The following is a 22,940-nucleotide window of genomic DNA, read 5'->3' as shown; positions in this document are numbered from 1 at the left end:
CAGAAGAAATGGACAGATTCCTAGATACATATGAATTACCAAAGTTGAACAAAGAAGACCTAAAAATTCTGAACAACCCAATATCAACCAATGAAATTGAAAACACAATTAAAAACTTGTCAACTAAGAAAAGCCTGGGTCCTGATGGCTTCATTGCTGAATTCTACAAGACATTTAGAGAGGAACTACTGCCACTACTGTTTAAACTCTTCACTGAAATTGAAAGGGAAGCAATACTCCCAAATTCATTCCTGGAAGCAAGTATCGCCTTGATCCCCAAAGCAGAGAAAGACCCAACCAAAAGGGAGAACTATAGGCCAATTTCACTAATGAACATACTTGCAAAAATCCTTAATAAGATACTGGCAAATAGATTGCAGAAGATCATCAAGAAGATCATACACCCTGATCAAGAGGGATTCATCCCAGGGATGCAGGGATGGTTCAACATACCCAAATCAATCAATGTAATACACTACATCAGTAGAGCCAAGGACAAAAACCATATGATTATCTCCATAGATGCAGAAAAAGCATTTGACAAAATCCAACATGCATTTATGATAAAAACCCTACAAAAAATTGGAATAGATGGTCTCTACCTCAAACTGATAAAAACCATCTATGAAAAACCAACAGCCAGTATCATATTAAATGGTCAAAAACTGAAATCCTTCACACTAAAATCAGGAACAAGACAAGGATGTCCACTATCACCACTCTTGTTTAATACAGTTTTGGAAATATTAGCCATTGCAGTTAGACAAGAGAAAGAAATAAAAGGAATAAAGACAGGAAATGAAGAATTCAAATTGTCATTATTTGAAGATGACATGATACTGTTTATAGAAGACCCCAAGAATTCCACCAAAAGTCTTTTAGATTTAATAACCAAATTCAGAAAAGTACCTGCATACAAGGTCAACACACAAAAATCAAGAGCTTTCCTCTACACGAATAACAGACTCACTGAGAGGGAAATAGGGCAAACAATTCCTTTCACAATAGCATCCAAACATCTGAAATACCTAGGAATCAACCTAACAAAGAAATCAGAGACCTCTTCTCTGAAAAGAGAGATTGAAGATGATATCAGAAAATGGAGAGACATCCCCGGCTCCTGGGTAGGAAGGATCAATATAGTGAAAATGGCCATACTTCCAGAACTGCTATATAGATTCAATGCAATTCCAATTGAGATCCCAGCAGCATACTTCACAGACCTTGAGAAAACAATCCAAAAATTCCTTTGGTACAAGAGACCCAGAATAGCAAAAGCAATTCTAGATAACAGAGACATGGCAGGGGGTAGCACAATCCCTGTCTTGAAACTATACTACAAAGCTACTGTGATAAGAATAGCATGGTACTGGCAAAGAAACAGACCTGAGGACCAGTGGAACAGATTGGATGTCGAAACAACTCCAGACACAGTCATCTCCTCTTCGATAAAGGAGCCAAGCACCTTCACTGGAGGAAAGATAGCCTCTTTCATATATGTTGGTGGAAAAATTGTGTTTCAACTTGCCAAAGATTAAAACTAGACCTTTATCTCTCACCATGCATTAAACTAAAATTGAAATGGATTGAAGATCTGTTAAAATAGAAACATTGAATCGCCTGAAACAGAAGTTAGGTAGAACTCTTGAAGACACTGGTGTAGAAAAAGATTTTATGAACAAAACCTCAGTTGCTTGTGCACTAGCACAAACAATCAATAAGTGGGATCTCTTCTTATTAAAAAGCTTCTGCACAGCAAGGGAAACCACCAGCAGTGTGAAGAGACAACCCAGAACATGGGAAAAAATCTTCACCTGCTCTTCCTCAGACAAAGGTCTACTATCTCGAATCTATAAAGAACTTAAAATGATCAGACCTCTCAAATTTAAAGACCCAATCCAAAAATGGGCATCTGAAATGAACAGACATTTCTCAGACAAAGAAGTAGAAATAGCAAATAAATACATGAAAAAATGTTCAACATCACTGGTCATTCAAGAGATACAAATGAAAACAACACTGAGATTCCACTTCACTCCAGAAAGAATGGCTGCTATCATGAAATCAACCAATAACAAATGCTGGCGGGGCTGTGGGGAAAGAGGAACCCTGCTCCACTGCTGGTGAGAGTGTAGACTGGTGCAAGCACTGTGGAAATCAGTATGGAGCTACCTCAAAGAACTAGGACTGGAAGTCCCATTTGACCCAGTTATTCCACTGCTGGGGATCTTCCCCAAAGAATTAAAAGAATCATACCACAGTGATATATGTGCACCCATGTTCATAGCACAGTTTGTAATAGCTAAATCTTGGAAACAGCCCAAATGCCCATCAGCTGGAGACTGGATAAAGAAAATGTGGTGGTTTTTTTTTATAAAATGGAGTACTACTCAGCCATGAAAAATGAGAAATTAGAGACATTTATAGCTAAGTGGATGCACATTGAGGCCATACTCTTAAGTGAAATAAATAGGACACAGATGTGTAAATACTGAATAGTTTCTCTGGTGTGAGAAACTGAAAGTGTAAATAAAGACTAAATGTATAATAGGTAATGTGAAATAGGAAGAAAAGGGGCAAAGGCGAAGGAAGTGAGAGGGCTAGGGGAAAGGATAGAAGGGAATGGGATTAATATTAGAAAATGGAAAAATAGGAGCAAAATCTTTGTAAATAGGGAGGAATGGAGGGGTTGAAGGGAGGGCTGGGCAAGGGTGAAAAATAAGAACCAAGAGAATATGTAAAGGTGCAAATTTCCAATGATGAATGTCATTATATTGTATACCTAAAATGTACCAATGATTAGAATGAATAATCGATAATGTAAAATAGGAAGAAAAGGTCCAAAGGGGTAGGGGTAGTGGGAGGGGCAGGAGAAAGGAAAGAAGGGAAAGGAAAAATGAGAAATGGAAATAAAGTCTTTGTAAATAGGGAAGGGTGGAGGGGGTGAAGGGAGGGCTAGGAATGGGGAAAAAATAAGAACCAAGATGCATTATGTAAAGGTACAAGTTCCCAATGAGAAATGTAATTGTGTTGTATACCTACAATGTACCAATAAAAGAATTTAATATTAAAAAAAAAGAACTAAAAAGATCAGACCTCTCATATTATGAAAATGGGCATCTGAAATGAACAGACATTTCTCAGACAAAGCAGTAGAAATAGCAATTAAATACATGAAAAAATGTTCAACATCACTGGTCATTTGAGAGACGCAAATGAAAACAATGCTGAGATTCCACTTCATTCCAGAAAGAATGGCTGCTATCGTGAAATCAACCAATATCAAATGCTGGCGGGGCTGTGGGGAAAGAGGAACCCTGCTCCACTGCTGGTGAGAGTGTAGACTGGTGCAAGCACTGTGGAAATCAGTATGGAGCTACCTCAAAGAACTAGGACTGGAAGTCCCATTTGACCCAGTTATTCCACTGCTGGGGATCTTCCCCAAAGAATTAAAAGAATCATACCACAGTGATATATGTGCACCTATGTTCATAGCAGCACAATTTGTGATAGCTAAAACTTGGAAACTGCCCACATGCCCATCAGCTGGAGACTGGATAAAGAAAATGTGGTGTTTGTTTTTTATAAAATGGAGTACTACTCAGCCATGAAAAATGAGAAATTAGAGACATTTATAGCTAAGTGGATGCACATTGAGGCCATACTCTTCAGTGAAATAAATAGGACACACATGTATGAATACCGAATGGTTTCTCTAGAGTGAGAAACTGAAAGTGTAATTAAGTACTAAAATATATAATAGATAATGTGAAATAGGAAGAAAAGGGGCAAAGGGGAAGGGGAGGTTGGAGGAGTAGGGGAAAGGAAAGAAGGGAATGGAATTAATATGAGAAAATGGAAAAATAGGAACAAAATCTTTGTAAATAGGGAGGAATGGAGGGGTTGAAGGGAGGGCTGAGCAAGGGTGAAAAATAAGAACCAAGGGAGATTTTGTAAAGGTGCAAATTTCCAATGATGAATGTCATTATATTGTATACCTAAAATGTACCAATGATTAGAATGAATAATCGATAATGCAAAATAGGAAGAAAAGGTCCAAAGGGGTAGGGGTAGTGGGAGGGGCAGGGGAAAGGAAAGAAGGGAAAGGAAAAATGCTGAGAAATGGAAAAAATGGAAATAAAGTCTTTGTAAATAGGGAAGGGTGGAGGGGGTGAAGGGAGGGCTAGGAATGGGGAAAAAATAAGAACCAAGATGCGTCATGTAAAGGTACAAGTTCCCAATGAGAAATGTAGATGTGTTGTATACCTAAAATGTACCAATAAAAGAATTTAAGTAAGAAAATAAAAGTATTCTTTTTAGATGATTTAATGGTTTATGAGCTTCACTTTTCATTGAAATTGTATATTAGGATTTGATCAGTGTGAAAAAAACTCTGTTTGTAAATAGGCTCTTCTAACACAAAATAAAGCTTCAGAGTTTGTTCAGCCAACATGAGTTATATCTTAAGCCAGAGATGAAACAAATCAATTGTGGCAAGTACATTTGTGGAAACCACAAGACCCTGAATTGAAGGTGGCTATTCCAGGGATTTACAAAGAAATAGTTGGCTAGCAATTTTTTTTTTATGTGGGAGAAGTGAAATACGATGCTAATATCTTCATTGTTACAGTTTGGATCTTGAATGTCCCCCAAAAGCTGAGGTGCTAAGGGCATGGGCTCCAGCCTGCGCCTCTGTTGGCAGGTGATGGGTCCTGGTGGAAGGAAGTTTGGTCCCTGGGGGACACACCTGCTTCTGCCACGATGTACTGCCTCGCCACAGACGGGTCCAGTAAACAGCAGGCCAAGCTTCCATGGCTGAGACACTGAGGCACTGAGGCAACGTAAACCTTCTCATTTTCAGTTGTTCCTCTCAGGTGTTTTTGTCACAGCAATGGAAAGTTGAGTAACACATTTGTCTGTGTAAATACAAAATTTATTTTAAAATGCACACCTTCCCTTTTATTCCCCTTGCCATGTACGCACACATGCAGCACGTACACATGGGCTCACCTTCTGGTTTTCATAATGCTTTATTGCAAAGAATGATAGCAATAAGAAAGAGCTTTTCAAATGAGAGAATAGTAGTAATAGATAACACCAAAGTTTGAGATTTATTGCAAGAATGTGATACTCAGAAACATGATCAAAAGTAAACATGAAGTGAAATTCTGAGTCAGTATGCTGTTATATAACTTGAGGATATAGAAAGAGGTAGGATTTGCAATCAGCCAGGTTTGTCTTTGAATCCCAGCCCTGATTCTAGCCATATAACCCTTTGAGTCTCTGCCTCTTTTTCTGTAAAGAGAGATTAACAGCAGCCATATAGGATTAGAGTAATGTTTTTAAGATACCCACACAGCAGATGTACAGATGATAGTTGTCATTTTAAAATAATTTAACAAAATAAAACAAATTGCTTGCTATGTTTTATTCTGATACTAATCCTAGAAAGCATGTGGCAGGTATTTTTACCCTTCAAGAAAAATTGAGATACCAGTACTGTAATGACTTTAGCAGTTTTGCTAATATTGTGCAACTAGCTAGGTTATACCCAGGAGGGCTAACTTAAAGACCAGTGTTCAGGATTTATCTTTTAGCCTAATTAAAGATGTTAATTGCTATTAAAAGTTACCAAGCCAGCACAATCAATGAAGTTAGTGTTGTTTGCCCAGTGGGGTCTGCTGACAGAGAGTGTACTGAGGGAGTCTGAGCCCTGTCCCTATCGTGTCCGGCAGGGCCTGTAGTCTTCTGGCCTCACATGCCCTCCTGAAACACTGCAGAGATTCACCGATGGCTTAATTCCAGCAACTGGGAGAACAGACTACCTTATTAAATATACACACCAAATCCCACAAGAACCCCATTTCGTAAACATTAAAACATGACTCAGAGTATCTGAAGAGCCCAGGGTCTCTTTTGTGACGCTCCCTCCATGTGTTGGCTCAGTTGGGGTCTCTCCAGGTCTGGTTCCCTGTGTCCTGCAGAACCATCTGTGCAGAACCCAGGAGAAGGCCTGGGTAGAAGGCCAGGTCCAGATTCAGTTAGGGCTCAGTCTCCTGGTGACTGGATTGCGCATCTTTCTGGGTCCTTACTGCATTGCAGTTCTTTTCTTCTGTTCCTCCACTCTTTGTTAAACTTTTTGTTATTATCATTCTTTACTCAGTGGTGTGAGCTAAGAACAGAAGGTTAAGTACTATATGTAGAAAAAGGCAATATATAAAATATGTAAATTAATATTCTGCCAGTATTTACTGCTCATTAACTGTGTTCTGTCTGTCCTGGCTGCTCAGTCACCATCAGCGCAAGTAGACCGCGGTGGGCAGCAGTTTGTGCGTGAACCTCAAGATGGTATGAAGCCAGACCTGAGAACCCCCCATCTCCATTTTGTGCATTGCTCCTCTCTTACTTTCGTTGATTGATAAAATTCAAGTGTGTGAACTTTGTTGTAGGACCAAAAAAGCCTTTCTTTGGGTGGCTTATCTGGAATGGTTTTTCTTTTCCTTCCTTGAGTTAAAACACAAACCCTATATAATACTTAGACTTGCAGATACTTCGTAGAAATAATAAGGGTTGGATGTATAGAAACAGTTAACCTTTTGATTGTGTGAGGGAAGTTTGTGAAACAATTCAGAAGTTTCTTATTGACAGCAGTTTTTGTCTTTCTCATTGGGCTCACTTAAATTAGAGGAAACTCAAATCAGCAGTTAAATATTCAGACTCCATTGATAAGGTTTTTTCTTGGTCTCTAAAGTAAGATATGGGAAATCTGCCTTGTTATGTAGTTGATGCGGTTTGTATTTGAGGTTAATTTTAGACATGGCCTTAAATACTAATTAAATGACTTTCTTTTGTGTTTTAAGTTTTGATGTATCACTTGTATGTGTTTATAGAGCTGCCCAAAACACACTGTAAAGGGGAAAACGCTTCTGTAGCTATGATTGTCTAGAGTTTGTTGGGGATCTAATCGCAGGGTAACCTTTTCTGTACAAAATGTAAGAGAAATCCCCACCTAGTGATTTTATAAATAACTTACAGCCCTTCACTTCTGACCACCACAATTTTGGGAACATGGCCATCTTTCCTGATAAACTTAATCTTAGCCAAGGGGCCGGAGGGCTTGACTTTCCTATGGACGGGTTTCCAGGTAAGCAGCAACTTGTCAGAGTGACTCTGGTACCATTGCTGGGCCTTTTGGTGTGTGGTTAATAAGACAGTTGCAAAAGTTCTCAGAACCTTTAGTAAAGGAAAGATTTTTTTTCTGCTTTCAGATGTAAAATGACAGTAATTAAAAATAAGAAAGAGAACAATTTCTCCCCATCCTTTCTTTTAGCCTACTCTAAAGAGAAAGCCCAGACACCTTGGTGTGGTTTATAGGGAGGCATGCTAGAGAAAAACAGATATATTTATAGAACAGGTTTGTTGCTTGAGGACTGATGTCTAGGTATACTGGGAAGACTGTGAATATTAAGAAATTGACTGGCTCAGTGGCATTTAGTCTGTAACAAGGCTTTGACGAAAGGACTAGTGAAGATGGAGATTGTCTTTTTCTGTCTCTGGGAAGACTTACTTTTTTTTTTTTTTTTTTTTTTGGATACTGGGGAGTGAAGCTAGGGCCTCAGACATGCTTTACCACTAAACTACATCCCCAGCCTTTAAAGTTTTTAAATATAAGAATGAAGAGCCAGATGTGGTGGCACACAGCTATAATCCCAGGCAGGAGGATCACTGTGAGGTCGAGAGCAACCTGGGCTACATAGTGAGTTCAAGCTAGCCTGAACTATATACCAAGAACTTGTCTCAAAAAAACCAAAAAAAAAAAAAAAAAAAGAAGAAGAAGAAGAAGAATGAAGAAAAACTCAGTGTTAGCTGTAGGTTCTAACAACAATAATAACACCCTTTAAAAATAGTTTCGTATAGGGCCTGGGATTTAGTTCAGTGGTTCTGGTGCACCTATCCTGCATTGTGTCCTTCCGAAGGGATGTTGGTGCTTTGAGGCCAGCTGAGCGAGGACTGAACTTTGAGCTAAGTTAAGCCTCCCCTCCTTTGAGCTGCAGGTGTCGGAGGATTTTGTCCTAGTAACAGAAACGCTGACCAGTACAGTGTTGGTGAAAGAATAATCAGAACAGCACAACAACATAGGCTAGAAAGGCAGGCACGCACGTAGCTGCAGTATTACTTGTGTGTGTGCTGGTCTGCTGGATACAGGCGCAAAGGCACTGCAGCAGAAAGGGGTAATCTTTTTAAAACTAGCCTTAGGACAGTTGGGCATTCATCTGGAGGAAAAAAGAGACCTTTGATTCATACCTTATACACCTTAAATAAAAATGAAAATGCATCCTGTTACCACCAAAAATAAAAAATCATTATAGACTTAAATTTGAAACCATAAAACTTCCAGGAAAAAAAACATAGGATATAATGTTTGTGATGCTGATTTAGGCAAAGATTTCTTAGAGATGACACCAAAAGCATAGTTTAAAAATTTAAAAAGTGAACTGTCTTAAATAAAACTTTTTACTCTGGAGAAGACTTAAGGGATAGACACAAAGCTGGGAGTAAATATTTGCAGATCATTTATCTGACAAGTTGCATCCAAATTAACATAAAAAACTCAGCATTAAATAGTCCAGTGGGCAAAAGAGTCGAACAGTCACTTCACCTAGAAGATGTACAGGTAATAAATACTGTATATGCTGAAAAGAAATGATGCTCAATGTCAGTAGTCTTTAGGTAAATGCAAATTAAAACTCCAGTTCGGTACCAATGTGTAACTGTTAGACTGGCTCAGAACAAACGGTGAGGATGGTTAAGTAGTCCCTTTAGTAAGTCCTTATCCTGTCAGTACCCGATGCACGGTGCTGTGCACCCATTTGCTCGGTTGCTCTTCCCTGTCACCCTGTAAGGTCAGGCCATGGTTACTGTATTTCCAGACGCTAGGCCTGCGGCTCGGCTACAGTAAGTTGGCTACTGTGATCCACACAGCTCTAAAGGAAAACATTGCCTCAGAGCTCCCAGACACTTGACACTACACCATATTCTGTGGTTGGTTTGCTTGCTTGCAGGGCTGTTAAATTCGTTTTGGGCTCATGTTGCTCATCAATTCCCTTTTGAACCTGGATGGTATAGAATGAGCAAAAAAATTTTAACAAATTGCTACCAATTTCCCTTTCTTAGATATATACACTCATAAAACAAAAAATTTCCACCTGTTATGAAACAATACTCTACACACACACACACACACACACACACACACACACTCTCACACACCCACACACCCATTTGCAAGCTCTGCCCACTAGCATAGTGCTCTGCTCTGCCCCGGTAGCCAGACACAGTTCAGGTGGGGATGAACTGAAACCAGTTCCAGCCGGGACCAGAGCAGCCCTGTGGTGCTGCGGGTGCTTTTTATAGCAATGACTCTCATAGATGTGCCGACCAGGGTGTCTGTGCTGTCAGCATTCCATCGACTTTGCAGTGGCAGCACACAGAATACAGCCCTGGGGGGTCGCCCGCTGCCCTGTGGTTTGGCTGGTAGTGCTCAACCTTATCATCTAAGAAGTCACCCTATGTTTTTATCCCTTAAGGGACTTCTGTGACAGTAGTGATAAAAGATCAGATGCCTAAAATTCTTTTTTTTTTTTTAAATTCTTAACAATAGAGGTAAAGGTCAAAAGCTACACCATCCTGTGCTCTTGGCCTTCAAAAATCAAATATTTAATTTTTAAGTGTTAGAAATGCAAGGTTTTCTCCTTTCAGTTCGCACAAACTGAAGCTACTGTTGCTATAGCAATCATTTTCCACCTACATAAAATTTGAGTTGGAGACAATTTTTTTCTTAAATACAGCTTTTAAAACTACAGAGCGAATCAGCATATGTTTCATGGCCTGGAAGTAATTCCTAAGAAGGGAGAAAAATTATTTGTTTTTTTATTTTTTGGGTTTTTTTTTTTGGTACTGGGGATCGAACTCGGGTCCTCATGCTTGTGCAGCAGGCAGCAAAACCACTGAGCTAAATCCACGGCTAAAAATTATTTGTTTTTAATAACTTGATGAGTAGAAGCATGAAAACTCAACTACAAGTCTGATTTGATTTATGGAAGTAACTCATTTAATACAGGAGTTGAAAAATTAAAATAACTCTTAAAAAGGCATGATACGCTGGCAACAAGAAACTCGATAGCAGTGGACTCTTAAACAGGTTTTTTTGTTTGTTTCTGCTAAGCTACTCATAAAATGATTATCAGAAAATTACATCAAAAATTAAATTAAGCTGGATGTGACAACTCATGCCTTTGATCCCAGCATTCTGATAGGCTGAGGCAGGAAGAATTTTGCAAGTTTGAGGCCAGCCTGTACTACGCAGGAGACCCCATCTCAAAAAAATAAACAAGCAATTCATGCAGCATGAGTAAACAGCAGCCAGTCTTTAGAACTATTTTGTAGTATGAGAAGTTTTACTTGAATATGTAATCACTTTAAAATATTTGGTTCCCTCTAAGAAAATAATGACCAAGTCAATAAAAAATGTAGTTACAGTAGAAATGATGAAAGTTGCTACAAAAAATAGAAATGACCAATTAAAAGAAAAAGCCAGCTGAAAATAGATATCTTATCCACCTATTGGACTGGCAAATCTAAGTGTGTAAATACCCCATGTTAGACACAGGGAAATACTCTTTCTCCACTGATGGGTCTATAACTGATGAAAATAGTCAACATATAATTTTATATACCATCCACTTTATATACCTACAGACTTGTCCTACAGATAAAATAGTATTGATATTAGGCTTTGTAAAAATGGACCAAATGGTCTTTGAAGTGTTGTTTATGCATGTGTGCACAGATACATATTAGCAAAAACTGGAAATTGCCCCAACATCTTTCAGTAATGAAATCATTATATAAATTACAGAACAGTAGAATACATGCAGCAATTGGTCTATATGTGTATGGTCACAAATTTATTAAGGGGGGAAGCACATTTTTATAGCAGTTTATGTACAAAAAAGGTGTATATACTTATACTTTTCTATTTAAAAATTCTTGTAGGACAAAAAATAAATATTATTTCTGTGTTTTACTGGGTTTTGATGAGGAATATCCAGGACAGAGAGGGATTTTCCTTTTCACTTTGAGTCCTCTATTTTGTGGAAAAAATTTAAACATCTACACCATGCATTGTTAAAACTCATTTTGCTTAGTGACTGCAACTAAGGAAGTCTTTCCTTTATCTTGAAATAATTTTGAAAAGCTTGTTCTTGATTTCTTTATAATTTAATTTTTCAAAAAAAATTTGGTACCAAGATTCATTGAAAGAGTATTGAGATTCAGATTCTACCCCACTCATACCCTTCACCTCTGTGCCTAAGAAATGCATGTACCAGGAGCCATAAAGATGGTTGTGTTAATTCTGTAACTCCATTTCTTTCTCTAGGTTAAGGATATTAAATCAACCTTAATAATAGAAAATGAATATCATACAAATGTTCAGTAACTGGCTCCTGTTGATATAGCAGAACGGCGTTCCATGTAGCTTTTTTCCCTTGCATGTCCAGACTCCATTCTCTGTTAACAGAAGGTCAGCGGGTGGTGCAGGGGTTTGAAGACATGTATCACGCTCCTTGATGTAAACTTGGGTGCGGGAAAGAGAACTGAAGATGCTATTACCATCTCTTTTAGGATGTGTTTGTCTTTTAACTTAATTTACCTGTGTATTTTAATTGACAATAAAAACTGTATACACTTATAATATACATGTTTCATAATAGTATGCATTATGAAATGAGAAGGTCAAGTTAATTAACATGCTTCCTCACAGTTTTTTTTGCAATGAAAATACTAAACTATTTTCCTTGCAACTTTAAGGAATGCAATACATTGACATTAACGATTTATGAAGTATGTATGTATGTATTTTACAGTGTTGGGCCTTTGCACTGAGCTAAATCCTAAGCCCTTAAAAAATTTTTTAAAAATTTATTAGAATCACCCTTAGTCACTTAAGATGACCAGGCTGGGGTCAAACTTATAGTCTTCCTGCCTCAGCCTTCTAGAGTGCTAGAATTATGAAGCTTTAAAAATCGCTGAATACAGATAAAATGAAGGTACAATTCATAAAAAGATTCACCAACTCAAGCTAAATGAATAAAAATGCAATACAAAGCACTGCCAGGCATCACAATAATGGCAGGACCGAAGCAAACACTTGGCTAAAAGGGTAGCTCAGTGGTAGAGTGCTTGTCTGGCAGACCCAAGTCCTTGGGTTGAATCCCCAGCATGACCACAAACAAATAAATGGGCAACACCTATAAAAAAGAGGATACCACATTTGATACAAAAGGAAACTAAAAGTGAGAGAGGTTAATGCATGTGTTTTGTTTTGAAAATGTCAGAGCCCTTGAATCACCTCCCGCTTTTGACAGCACTGTGTTGCCCTTGGCAAGAAGTTTTGCACTTATCTTCTAATAATAATGTTTAAACAAACAGTAATTGCATTTTGAGGCATGGTCTCGATAAATTCCCCGGTCAGATTCTTCCAACCTCAGCCTCCCAGAGTGCTGGGAGGCATGTGCCACCACACTAGCTGCCGTATCTCATTTTAAGTTTAGAGTTAAGAATAATTCGATCTGTGCTGTGTAACAGTTATATACTTTTATAAATTATAGGTACATTTCAAATTCTAAGAATAATAATAATCATGATTTCTCTACTCAAAAGTGTGTACTGTGCCTCCCTGGTGGCAAGAATATTTGCTGCCCCTGTTCATTTCTGTGCTTCGGCCAGTGCTGCTGATCGGCTCCTTTGTGACTAATGGACGCCTTTGAGTTCATGGTCCAGTTGCAGGCTGTAGCTTTGAAAGGGAGCACATCGCTCCCCACAGCAGCGGGCACTGTGACGCTGTCATTTCCCTCATGCCCACCCCAGCACACAGCCTCCCGGCTCCCAATGGGGGGCCACCTCCCACCAGGCCAGGGGCCTCCTTGGTCCACTACCCCAGGGTGCTACCCCAGCATTACCATTTCCTTTATGCACTGTCATGTGGAAGAAATTGAGGAACCACTACCAGCAAACCGCATATTTATTTTATAAGTGCAAACAGAAATTGGTTGATTTTGTACTTGTATATTACATTTTGTTTAGAATTCGTTATTCCCTAGGTGAATTCAGCTACAATAGTGTAAACGTCAAACTAATCCCATTGTTAGAGACACTACATTCAGGGATTACTGAACTTTAGGCCAACATACTCTTTATAGAAAAGAAAGGAAATCAAAGCCCCAAGAGACAGGAGTGGCAGTGGGGCCACCTGAAGTGGGGCAGGTAGTAGAATGTCTGACCAAGGTTTCCAAGTGGGTGGTTCATTTTATTCTTAATTTCCATGATTGCCATAATGAAGGAGAATATGGTGGTGAAGTGCGCAGTCGCTGGCTTTTGAAGCCTGCTCACTCATGTTTCGTGAGAGCTGCAGGGGCTTCTGGGTAACGTGGGTCTGCCTGGGGCCAAAACCAGGTAGGAAGAGTGAGACTGGGCTCTGGGCTTTCTTCCTCACTTTCATCAGCCTCCCTCGCACAGTGTTAGTTTCCTCACCTCTTCAGAGCACTTACCGGTTAAACTGCCTGTGAATTGCTTTCTAAAAAAATTATCTACAATGACTGCTGTGTGCTATTATATATGTTAGTGTAATTCATTGAAATCTGCAAATCCATGTGTGCCATGGCTTTGTTTGTTCTATTTGGGAATAGAAATCAAATGCTTAGAATAAATAAGGGAAAATCTTAACATTTGTGTGAATTTCAGACACACATTTCCTCTTTCAGAAATTCTTATGACTCATCCATGATTATGTTACAAGGCATTGAATTTCTTGCACTGAGAAATGATTTTTTGAAATGCAGTTTTGAAAAATGTTTTACAACTATAAATTCCTGAATGCTTTTTCATTTCTGATCTCTGCATTATTAAGACCCCCATTTAACAATATTTTATATAGATAATTTATATCCTTTATATAGATAACAGAAGAGATGAAAAACTGACATCATCTCAGTTTTGTAAGTTTATCCATACGGTTAAAGACTGGAGAGGAATCTGAAAAACAATTAAAAGTGAAGTGTTAGTTAAATGTTTTTTGAAAAACAAGTTCTTTCTCTGGCATGTGGGCAAGAGGTGGGCTTGTCTCAGTAAACAGAAAAGAACACAGAATAGTGACCACTTTTTCGTGTGGAAAAGAAAAACAGAATGGAGTAGAAGGAACATGATCAATTTTATATGAAAATGTGGCTTCTGTTTATGCAGAAGGTCTCACTCACACACACACAGTTAATGATATATGCTTAGTTTTTATGCCTTGTACCAGGGTGCAGTATCCCAATGAGCTTTTGAGAGCCCAGTGATGCCAGAGGTAGTAAGCAAACCTCAGACTGCCAGCTTTGAGATTTGTTATGTGTGTCTGCTCTTTCAGTCAAAAAGGGCTTAACAGCTGAATATAGACCTTAAATCACTGGAGGTTTAAATTTTACTCTAAAAGGCTAGGTCATTTGACAGCAGTCAAGGGCGTTTTCATGGGTTCTTGTAAGCTCCTCCCTCAGCCCTCAGGGCTTCTCTCTCAGGGCTGCAGAGTAAGGATCTGGTCTACCTCACTCAGAAAATAACAGAAGGGGGATTTGTGACATAGACTACCCAGGTAGTGAATTTACCAGTCTGCACTGGCCACAAACACATTGGTAACAGTTTTGTTAGATACTAAGGATTAGAGATCATTAGAATTTAATTTGTGTTACTGCTTTTGATGTCCAAAGAATTTTACACCTGAAAGCCTGTTTTCTAAATTCACCAGTGTGAGAACTGTGCGTTTTGGGGAGAAGAGGACACTTACATCGTTGCAGTTACATTTTCATCGACACAGGCAATATAATCATGGTTTAAAATATGTTAATAAGTTGCTTAAATCAGAGATTCATTATAGAGTATGCACTTTTAAAATATGTATCTTTCAAGTAGAGTGTATTCTTTTATATTCCATGTTTTTTGTTTCACCTAGATAGGCAGATAGTTAAAAGAACATTTTTAAAATCCGGTTATCTTGTAATTATTTTTTAAATAAAATTTATTAATATTCTAGGAAAAAATATTCTGGGAAATAGATTGAAAAGAACACTCCCTTTGTTAATAAAATTTTTCTATTTATTTGAGATGGCCTGAAGTAGCTATAACAAAATGGAAGATTGTAGAATATTTGAAAGTCACTGAACACTCTCAAGTATGCCCTGTAATTGAATTAGGCTTAGATTGTCAAGTAATTTAAATTTAGTACTAAGCTAAGACTATTATGGAAGAATGTGATCAAATGAAGTACAGCAATAGCTGTACTACTGTGTTGACTTTTAAAGATATTTGAAGCTGGGTGTGGTAGCCCACACCTGTAATTCCAGTGCTCAGGAGGCTGAGGCTGGGGGGATTGCTGGGAGTTCCAGCCCAACCTGTGCTACATAGTGAGTTCAAGGCCAACCTGAACTGCATAGTGAGGCCCTGTCTCAAAAAAAAGAAATAAAATATATTTGAAATTGTTTGTTGAATGAAGAACAATAATTTTCTAACATTGAAATAAAGACTTAAAATACAGTTAACTCTATAATGAGACCATACTGAAAAACAATGTGTTAACATAGTTATTTTTAAAAGCCTTTAAGAGAACAAACTAGTTCATTAATCAAAGATAATTAAGGTAATTAAGTAACTTCACTAGAAACCTGAGAGAAATGTAATGGTGTTAATATTTTAATTATAAGCATGGATGGCTGTGTGTTGTTTGTAAATGAATACCAGAGTTGGGAGAGGAAGGAAAAACAAAGACGATGTTGATTGGTGCTCCTCTACATTTGCCTCCATTCATTCATTTGCTTAATCAGAAATAGAGCTGGGTATTATGTGTATAGTGGGAGTACTCAAAGATGATTATTATTTCATAGTCCTTTACCACAAGGACTTTATAATTATATAGGAGGATAAGACCTAGGCCAGTAGCAGCAGTGTTTAAAAGGGTCTGTAGTGACACCTCCTGGGGCTTTTGTTGACCTCGTCCATTGGTGCAGTAGTGGGAAGAAGGTGCTGGAGAAGCTGAGGCTTGGAGGGAGGCCCAACTCATCCACCCACAGAGCGCGTCCTGCATTGGTCAGGCTACAGTATCTAAGGGGATGCAGGACTCTACTTGCCCGAGAAAATACATCTTCTGAGTGTGATCTGGGTCCACAGGGAGAGAGGAACAGTGCTAAAAGGAGAGGTGCTGATCCCGAGTGGACCTTCTGTGCTAGCAGTGGTGGTTGGGAATTTGGTCCATTTGGCCCTGTGGGATGGGCCAGACTCCTGGGAGAAGAGAAGGTAATGATTAATCATTTCTGAGCAGCCAAGCAGACTGAGATTGAGGAAAAAGCCACTTGTTGAGACAACTGTAGTAAAAAATCAAGAATCTGGTTACCCACTACTTTTACCAGCTGTACATGTGTTCATCCATTCACTGCCTAAACCAATTTTTTTTTGGTACCAGGAATTGAACTTAGGACCTTGCGCTTGCCAGGCAGGCACAGCACCACTGAGCTAAATCCCAGGCCCTGCCTGAACCAATTCCATGTGGAGGTTACTATTAATTTTTTTTCTCATTTTTTAGTTAAGGAAACAGGACAGAGAAATGAAGTAATTGTTACTGATTATAAACTAAGGAAGTAGAATTGGAACCCAGAATGTCTAAGTCAAAGTCAGGGCTTTTTTGAAAGCTACCGTAATACATATCTTCTTTAGCCCAACTGAAGCTAAGTGAAACTGGGCAGGACTTGGTGGTAGGTGTGCTATTTTTAAGGGGTGGATATGTCTTCACAGATGTACTTTTAAGTGATATCAGGATGTAGGCATGAGACAATGCCAAGGAAGTTGAGTTGAAGAGCATATTTGGATGGATTTTGTAGTCAGTATGTACATAGCAGTTGTAGAAGGAAAGGTAAGACAAGATTATTTTGAAGAAGTCAGATTCCTAAAGGAATTTAAATTTACTTGAAGTTATAGAGAGGATCTATTGAAGGCGTTCTAGTGGGACTTTCTACAATTAGAACTGGTAGGAGGAAGTGAGTGAGAATAATACTTTTATCCGGTGATATGTGCTGCTTCGGTGTGGCCACAGTGGATGTGGAAAGTAGAAGTTGTACACACGTAAGGTACCGTGATTCAGAGGTTGTTTGAACAGGGAAAGAGAAGAGGAAAGGTTTCAAGCAGCAGTAACTGGGAACAGGACTGGGAGAAGTTGTGGATGCACCTAACACTGAGAAGTCACCAGAGATCGTCGGTTCTGCATGGTGTTGCTATCAGCAGGCAAATCCCAGGGCTGAAGACAACTGCCACAGCTGTGTGACCTCAGACACGTTAACTTGATCTCTTTCTAAATCCCAGTTTCCTTCTGTGAGAAGTACAGTTAACACTGTTACCTGCCTGAGCAATATGGGGGTCAGCTGAGTGTTACCCTTCTGTTGCTCCTGTAAAAATTAGCAAAAACTTTGTGGCTTAAAACAGCACAGATCTATTATTTTAGAGTTCCACCAGTCAGAAGTCCAGCCTGCATCTCACTGGGCTAAGACAAAGTGCGGGGCAAACTGTGTCCCTCTCAGGAGGTGCCAGCGCACAGTCCCCTTCCATGCCTTTTCCAACCCTCAGTATAAGACCTAGTTGGAAAATAATCAGCCTTGGGAACTAGAGGTCAGTGCCAGCCAAAGTGAGCCTGGCCTGGCCTTGCCTGCCTTACAGAGGAGCCACCAAGCGGGAGAACAGTGGCAGCAGGTGAGGCACGGGTAGGCGATGGCCCAGTTTGCATGGCTTATGGTTTCCCAGCTAGGTTGTATCTTTGGGGAAACATGGTAGAAGTTGCCCGTATTCCTCAGTCTCTGGTCACTTTTCTCAGTCTTCAAAACCAGGACCCGTGCAACTGTCCAGCCTTTTCCCACAGCCATGTCTCCCTTTGACAACCCACTGCCTCCCCACTCCATTTTGAGGGTCCTTGTGACGATTGCCAGCCAAGGTGACCCAGAATATGCTCACCATCCTGTCTTCATTGTGACTTAGCCACGGCCGCAGAGGCCACATATTCACAGGGCTTGAATTGGGGCTGGGTGGTACATTATTCTACCTGTCAACACAGGGCCTGGAAATTAGCCAACATTTTGGTGATTACTGATATTGTTGTCATTGTCATCATTGTTAGCTTTAATGACTGGATTATTCATCCTTAGCATTTCATTTGTAACTTTAGTGTCATAGAGCTGCTGAAAATTCTATTTTCATTCAGGGCTCTAGTGGGTCTGGCTTGCAGAAATGCCAGTCTAATGATATGAATAATTTTATAAAGTTTAATTTTAAATGATACAGGCCCCTAATCTGAAAATTGGAAATCCAAAATGCTCAGAAAAGAGACATTTTTTGATGGTAAATATGGCACTCAAATTGCAGTGGATTTCAGATTTGGGGTTTTTGAGATAGGGATGATCAGCTGGTAAAGTCTATGTAATATTCCAAATTCTGACATCTGAATACTCGTGGTCCCAAGCATTTGAGATAAGGAATACTCAACCTGAGATATTATTTTTTAGAAGCACCCATAAAGGAAAAAAAATGATTTTTTCCAGATACTTATATTTGACAATTATAAATGTCTTGTCATTAGAATATAAAATTAGGAAAAATATAAAACTATGCCATTATATAGAGATTTATAAATAAGACTGGTAACAGTGTATATTCTTCCAGCTATATGTCCAGTATATCTTACTGGGAGATGGTATGATATATTATTTAATTTGCTTTATAGTTTATGATCTAAGTAGTTATATTTTTAGCATCAAATAGTTATATTAGAGGCAGCTAAAAAATATGTATACTATTAGATTACTACTTTTTTTTCTTCAGGCTTTTTAATATACTGTTTGAAACCCTAAAAATAACTCTTGAGCAGCAGTTAATACGTAAACCTAAACTGTTACATTTTTTGTTTGGCCAGATGAGGGCACTTTTTCTTTACATTTGTAGAGTTTGAGCTTCAAAGCAGATTTGTTTTTTCCCTCTCCAAGCTATTACTTTCTTTTCTTACTTCCAGTGAGACAAATAGTTTTGACATTTTTAATGTTTTGATTGTGTTGTATTCTTATCTTTCTCAGAAACTTCAGTTTCTTGCAAAGCTTTTGTGTATGAAAACTTAAAAATAAATGACAGCATTTCTACGGAACCAGGATATTTTAGGAAAATAAATGTAAGTGATTTGCAATTTTAATTATAGTTAATACCAGAAGTTGAAATTTACTTTTACAGTATTTTGTGAGTTTTCGATTTGTCCCTAGTAAGATTAAGTGGCCCTTGTCTTCCCCTAACCAGTTTCTAACGTTCCCTTTCCATTGAATTAATGTTGCCTGGTGTCTGCATCAAAATCATTCAGAAGTAATGAAGAAGAAACAGAAATACCAGAAACATTTTGTTTTGCTGCCTGGAAACACAAATATAAATATAACACTACAGTCTTAACAACTGTAAGTAAAATATCAAAAATATGGTGTGCTTCACTTTCTTTGTGGTGATGGCTGTCAGGGACAGGTTGTATAGGATAAAGATTCCAAGGCTGTGGAAATGGTAGTTCTAAAAACAATAGAGTGCAGGTGTTTGGCATCAACGTGAACAATCTTAAGACAGAAGATTGTGTTTAGGTTTGTTTTTCAAGGGCTTACATAGCAAAGCCTTCGTCATTTTCTCACAGATGATCAAATGTCTTCTTTTGAAAGTTAGGTTCTCATAACAATAAGTAGAGTACTTATTAAAGTTTGAAAGCCAGTGGTGAAAATAAACATCAAAACTTGATTGATGTGAAGGAATTTAAGGAGGGTGGGAGAGGCAAGGATGAATTCCAGATCAGGATTGTGCCCAACTTCAGGAGTCATGAGAAGGAATAAATTATTTTTAAAATACACATATAACAAGGTGAGTATGAATAACACCTGCCTGGTATAAGTAGAGAAAGCTGCTGGCAGGTGACACTGGAAGGGTGTGAGCTTGGTGACCCAGCAAACCTTGGCTCATTCTGTGCACGCCAGAGAGCACGAGGATGCACCCTCTCCTGTAGTGATGCCTGCGCCTCCCTCAGTGCTTTCCCTCCTGTTCACTGACTCTGAGAAGCCTCCGCCTAAATTTCCTCATCTGTAAAATGGGAAGAATATGAACCATCTCTCAGGCTTCTCGGAGTAATGTGAGCCCTTCACAGAAACTAATAAACGAATTTCTCAAACAAAAGGTCCTCGTCGGGATGAGAGACGCTTTCCTGTCAGGAGGACTGTTACTAGAAAGCGAGTGGTTGGGTTGGAGCGAGTGAGCCATTCCCAGCAGCGCGGTGACTCTAAAAGTCCTCTCTCGCTGTGGGGGGGGGGGGGGGGGGCAGCAGCTGCGATGTTTGGAACTCACAGCAGACAGCCTTAAGTCCTCCACAGAAAGCACGTCCAGAGCCTACGGCTGGACTGTTGTTTAATTTTAAATTCTATTTTAGTTCTGACTTTTTACTTTGTAAATTTTGGAAGCAGTCTTTTTGCCCAGACCCTACCAAGCCAGAATCAGTTTTAGTGAACGAAAAAACTCTACTTTTGCTAACGTTTTTGGCAAATAATAATTATTTTAAACCAAGAAAATTACAGATCTTTAGTAAAAATATCGCCATCCCTTTCCCCTCCCCCTCATTAAACGTTGCCGAGAGTAAGGAGCCGGCCTTGGTGCTGCACCAGGACAGAGGCGATGCCTCTGTGCCCTTCCTGGGAAGCCTGTGGTCTGCTGCTACAAGTATTCAGTGCCGCGCTCATTGCTGATTACGTAGTTGGTGGACACCGTGCCGTGCTAGGTGCTGTGAACACACCTGCCGGAAGGGTGGGAGCGGAGAGGGAGGGCTTATCGAGGGAGTCCTGTTGGAGCCGAATCTTCAGGCACAGCTGGTCAGATTATTCCTGGATAGAGGACTGAGAAGCAGGAAGATTGGTGTTGTTAAAGAAGAAATGATGTTTATTTTGAATATTTTGGGTATGTCTGCTAGGTTTTCAGATTTATACATTTGTCTTTAGAACTGTGAAGGACTTTTACAGTGTTAACTCAGGGCCTTGCGCATGCTGGGCAAATTCTGCATCACTTAGCTACATCCCCAGCCCAGCATATAGTAGAATTTTAAAGATGGCTTTTGGTTCGGGGACACTACTGGAGAGTTAGTAAGAGCATTAGTAAGAGTTGGGTAAGAGCGATGGGTAAGGTAGAATACAGTAGAAAAAGAAGAGGACACAGGAATGCCTACAAAACTCAGAGGTAGAACCCAGCGAAATCAGGCCTCAAAAGCCGAAATCAGAAGGAGGAAAAGCTGTTTGGAGAAGTGATTGTTGCAGTCAGTGGAGGTAAACGCAGTGGGGAGGCAGAGGAAAGCACTGGGTTTGGTTCGGGTAGCAGGTACTTACGTATGGGCAGTGGAGTGTGAAAAGCTTCGTCCTGGCTCTTTTCACAAGCTCTGGAGATTTTGTGTTGAAATTGAAGCTGTATGGGTGTGAGTCTAGCTGTCTTCATGGGGCTCTCATAACAGGTGGAGAGGCAGAGACCTTGATATTTTATTTGAGACTGTGAGTCCATCCGTTCCTGAATCTGCTCTAGGATTTACTCATGCCAGTAAATTCCTTCCTTTTGCTTAAACCAATATGAATTGGATAGTCTGTGATTTGAGGCTAGAAAAATCCCAATCTGCTACAGAATACCTGTGTACTTATATAAAGTATGCAAATAAGGAAAGAATTTACATATGTGAAGGGAACCACTGAACCAAGTAAGTGTCTCTGCTCTGTTCTATTTAACAGTAGGCTGCACAAGTCTAGGTACAGTATTGTTGTCATATACTGATTAATGACCATCTTGGAAACAATTTATTCCAATATAACATCTTGTTATTTATTATAATTGAGGAGGTAGAATTATTATTAATGCTTTTTAGATTAATAAGTAAGTAATCCATTTCTCTCTTTCAGCCTCTTTTGCAAGGCCATCCTTTTTGAAATATCAGGATTCCACTTATTTGTATCCATCTTATTTGTATTCTATAAATTACTTGCAAACTCCAAGTCATAGACCCCTAGGAATCAGGCCAAAACATAGAGGGAACATATAATTTGCCAATGGCCTCATGAAATACAAATATAAAATTGTCTATGGCCCTGGCCGAGTAACTTGAAAAAGAAATGATTTTACTAATTTTGTCATCAAGAGTAAGCTTCCAATTGACTAGAAAAAGATGAATATTTAAAAACATAATTCACTACACAAGTTGCTGGAAGGTAACATTAAAAATAATCCAAGGGCCAGGGATGTAGCTCAGTGGCACCTGCCGCATCTGCCTGGCAAGCTCAAGGTCATGAGTTCGATCCTAGGTACCACCAAAAAAATAAATAAAAATAATTGAGCAGTTGGAAAGTGCATGAAGATTTGGGAGGGCATTGTCACATCTGTGGTCACTTCACATCTTTGAGTAATGATGTTAATTAAGTTAGTGTGGCCACAGAGAGGCTGATTATTTCTTTCTGGGCACTGCTCTTACAGCGATGTAGCTCCTGCCAGGTACCCAGTGGTACTTATTTTGGTTAAGTAGAACAAGAAAGTTGGATTATAGTCACATGTAGATAACTTATGAATGGGCCTGAATTTGGTATACCAAAGTCATGTTTTCTATAGTAACCAATATTTAACAATATAATAATACCAATTTCTAATTAGTAGGTAGGGGGAAAAAAGGTAAAAATTTGAGATCAAAATTGAGTCCAGTTCACCGTCTCTATGCTGTGGTCATATGTTTGTGAGGCAGGCTTAGAGTCCTCAGCATGTGTTCTTTGCTTTATTCCCTTTTT

The 22,940-nt window shown here is 39.1% G+C and overlaps 1 protein-coding gene across 20 annotated transcripts in view; it reads left to right on the top strand.

The window, feature by feature from the left end:
* The window catches only part of Plekha5 (pleckstrin homology domain containing A5), a 231,805-nt gene that overhangs the window by 55,614 nt on the left and 153,251 nt on the right, over window positions 1-22,940 (top strand). The window contains exon 1 of one of the 20 annotated variants that reach the window (XM_087213501.1): window positions 19,270-19,288. The exons of the other annotated variants lie outside the window; for them this stretch is intronic. The gene's annotated coding sequence lies outside the window, so the exon portion shown is untranslated. Of the gene's footprint in view, window positions 1-19,269; window positions 19,289-22,940 lie in introns of those variants that run through there. 20 annotated transcript variants of the gene reach the window in all.

Source organism: Heterocephalus glaber, unplaced genomic scaffold, assembly GCF_053883595.1.
Source record: "Heterocephalus glaber isolate CG9 unplaced genomic scaffold, H.glaber_assembly_v1.0 deba00001444, whole genome shotgun sequence".
NCBI lineage: Eukaryota > Metazoa > Chordata > Mammalia > Rodentia > Bathyergidae > Heterocephalus > Heterocephalus glaber.
This window is presented reverse-complemented; position numbering and strand designations above follow the sequence as displayed.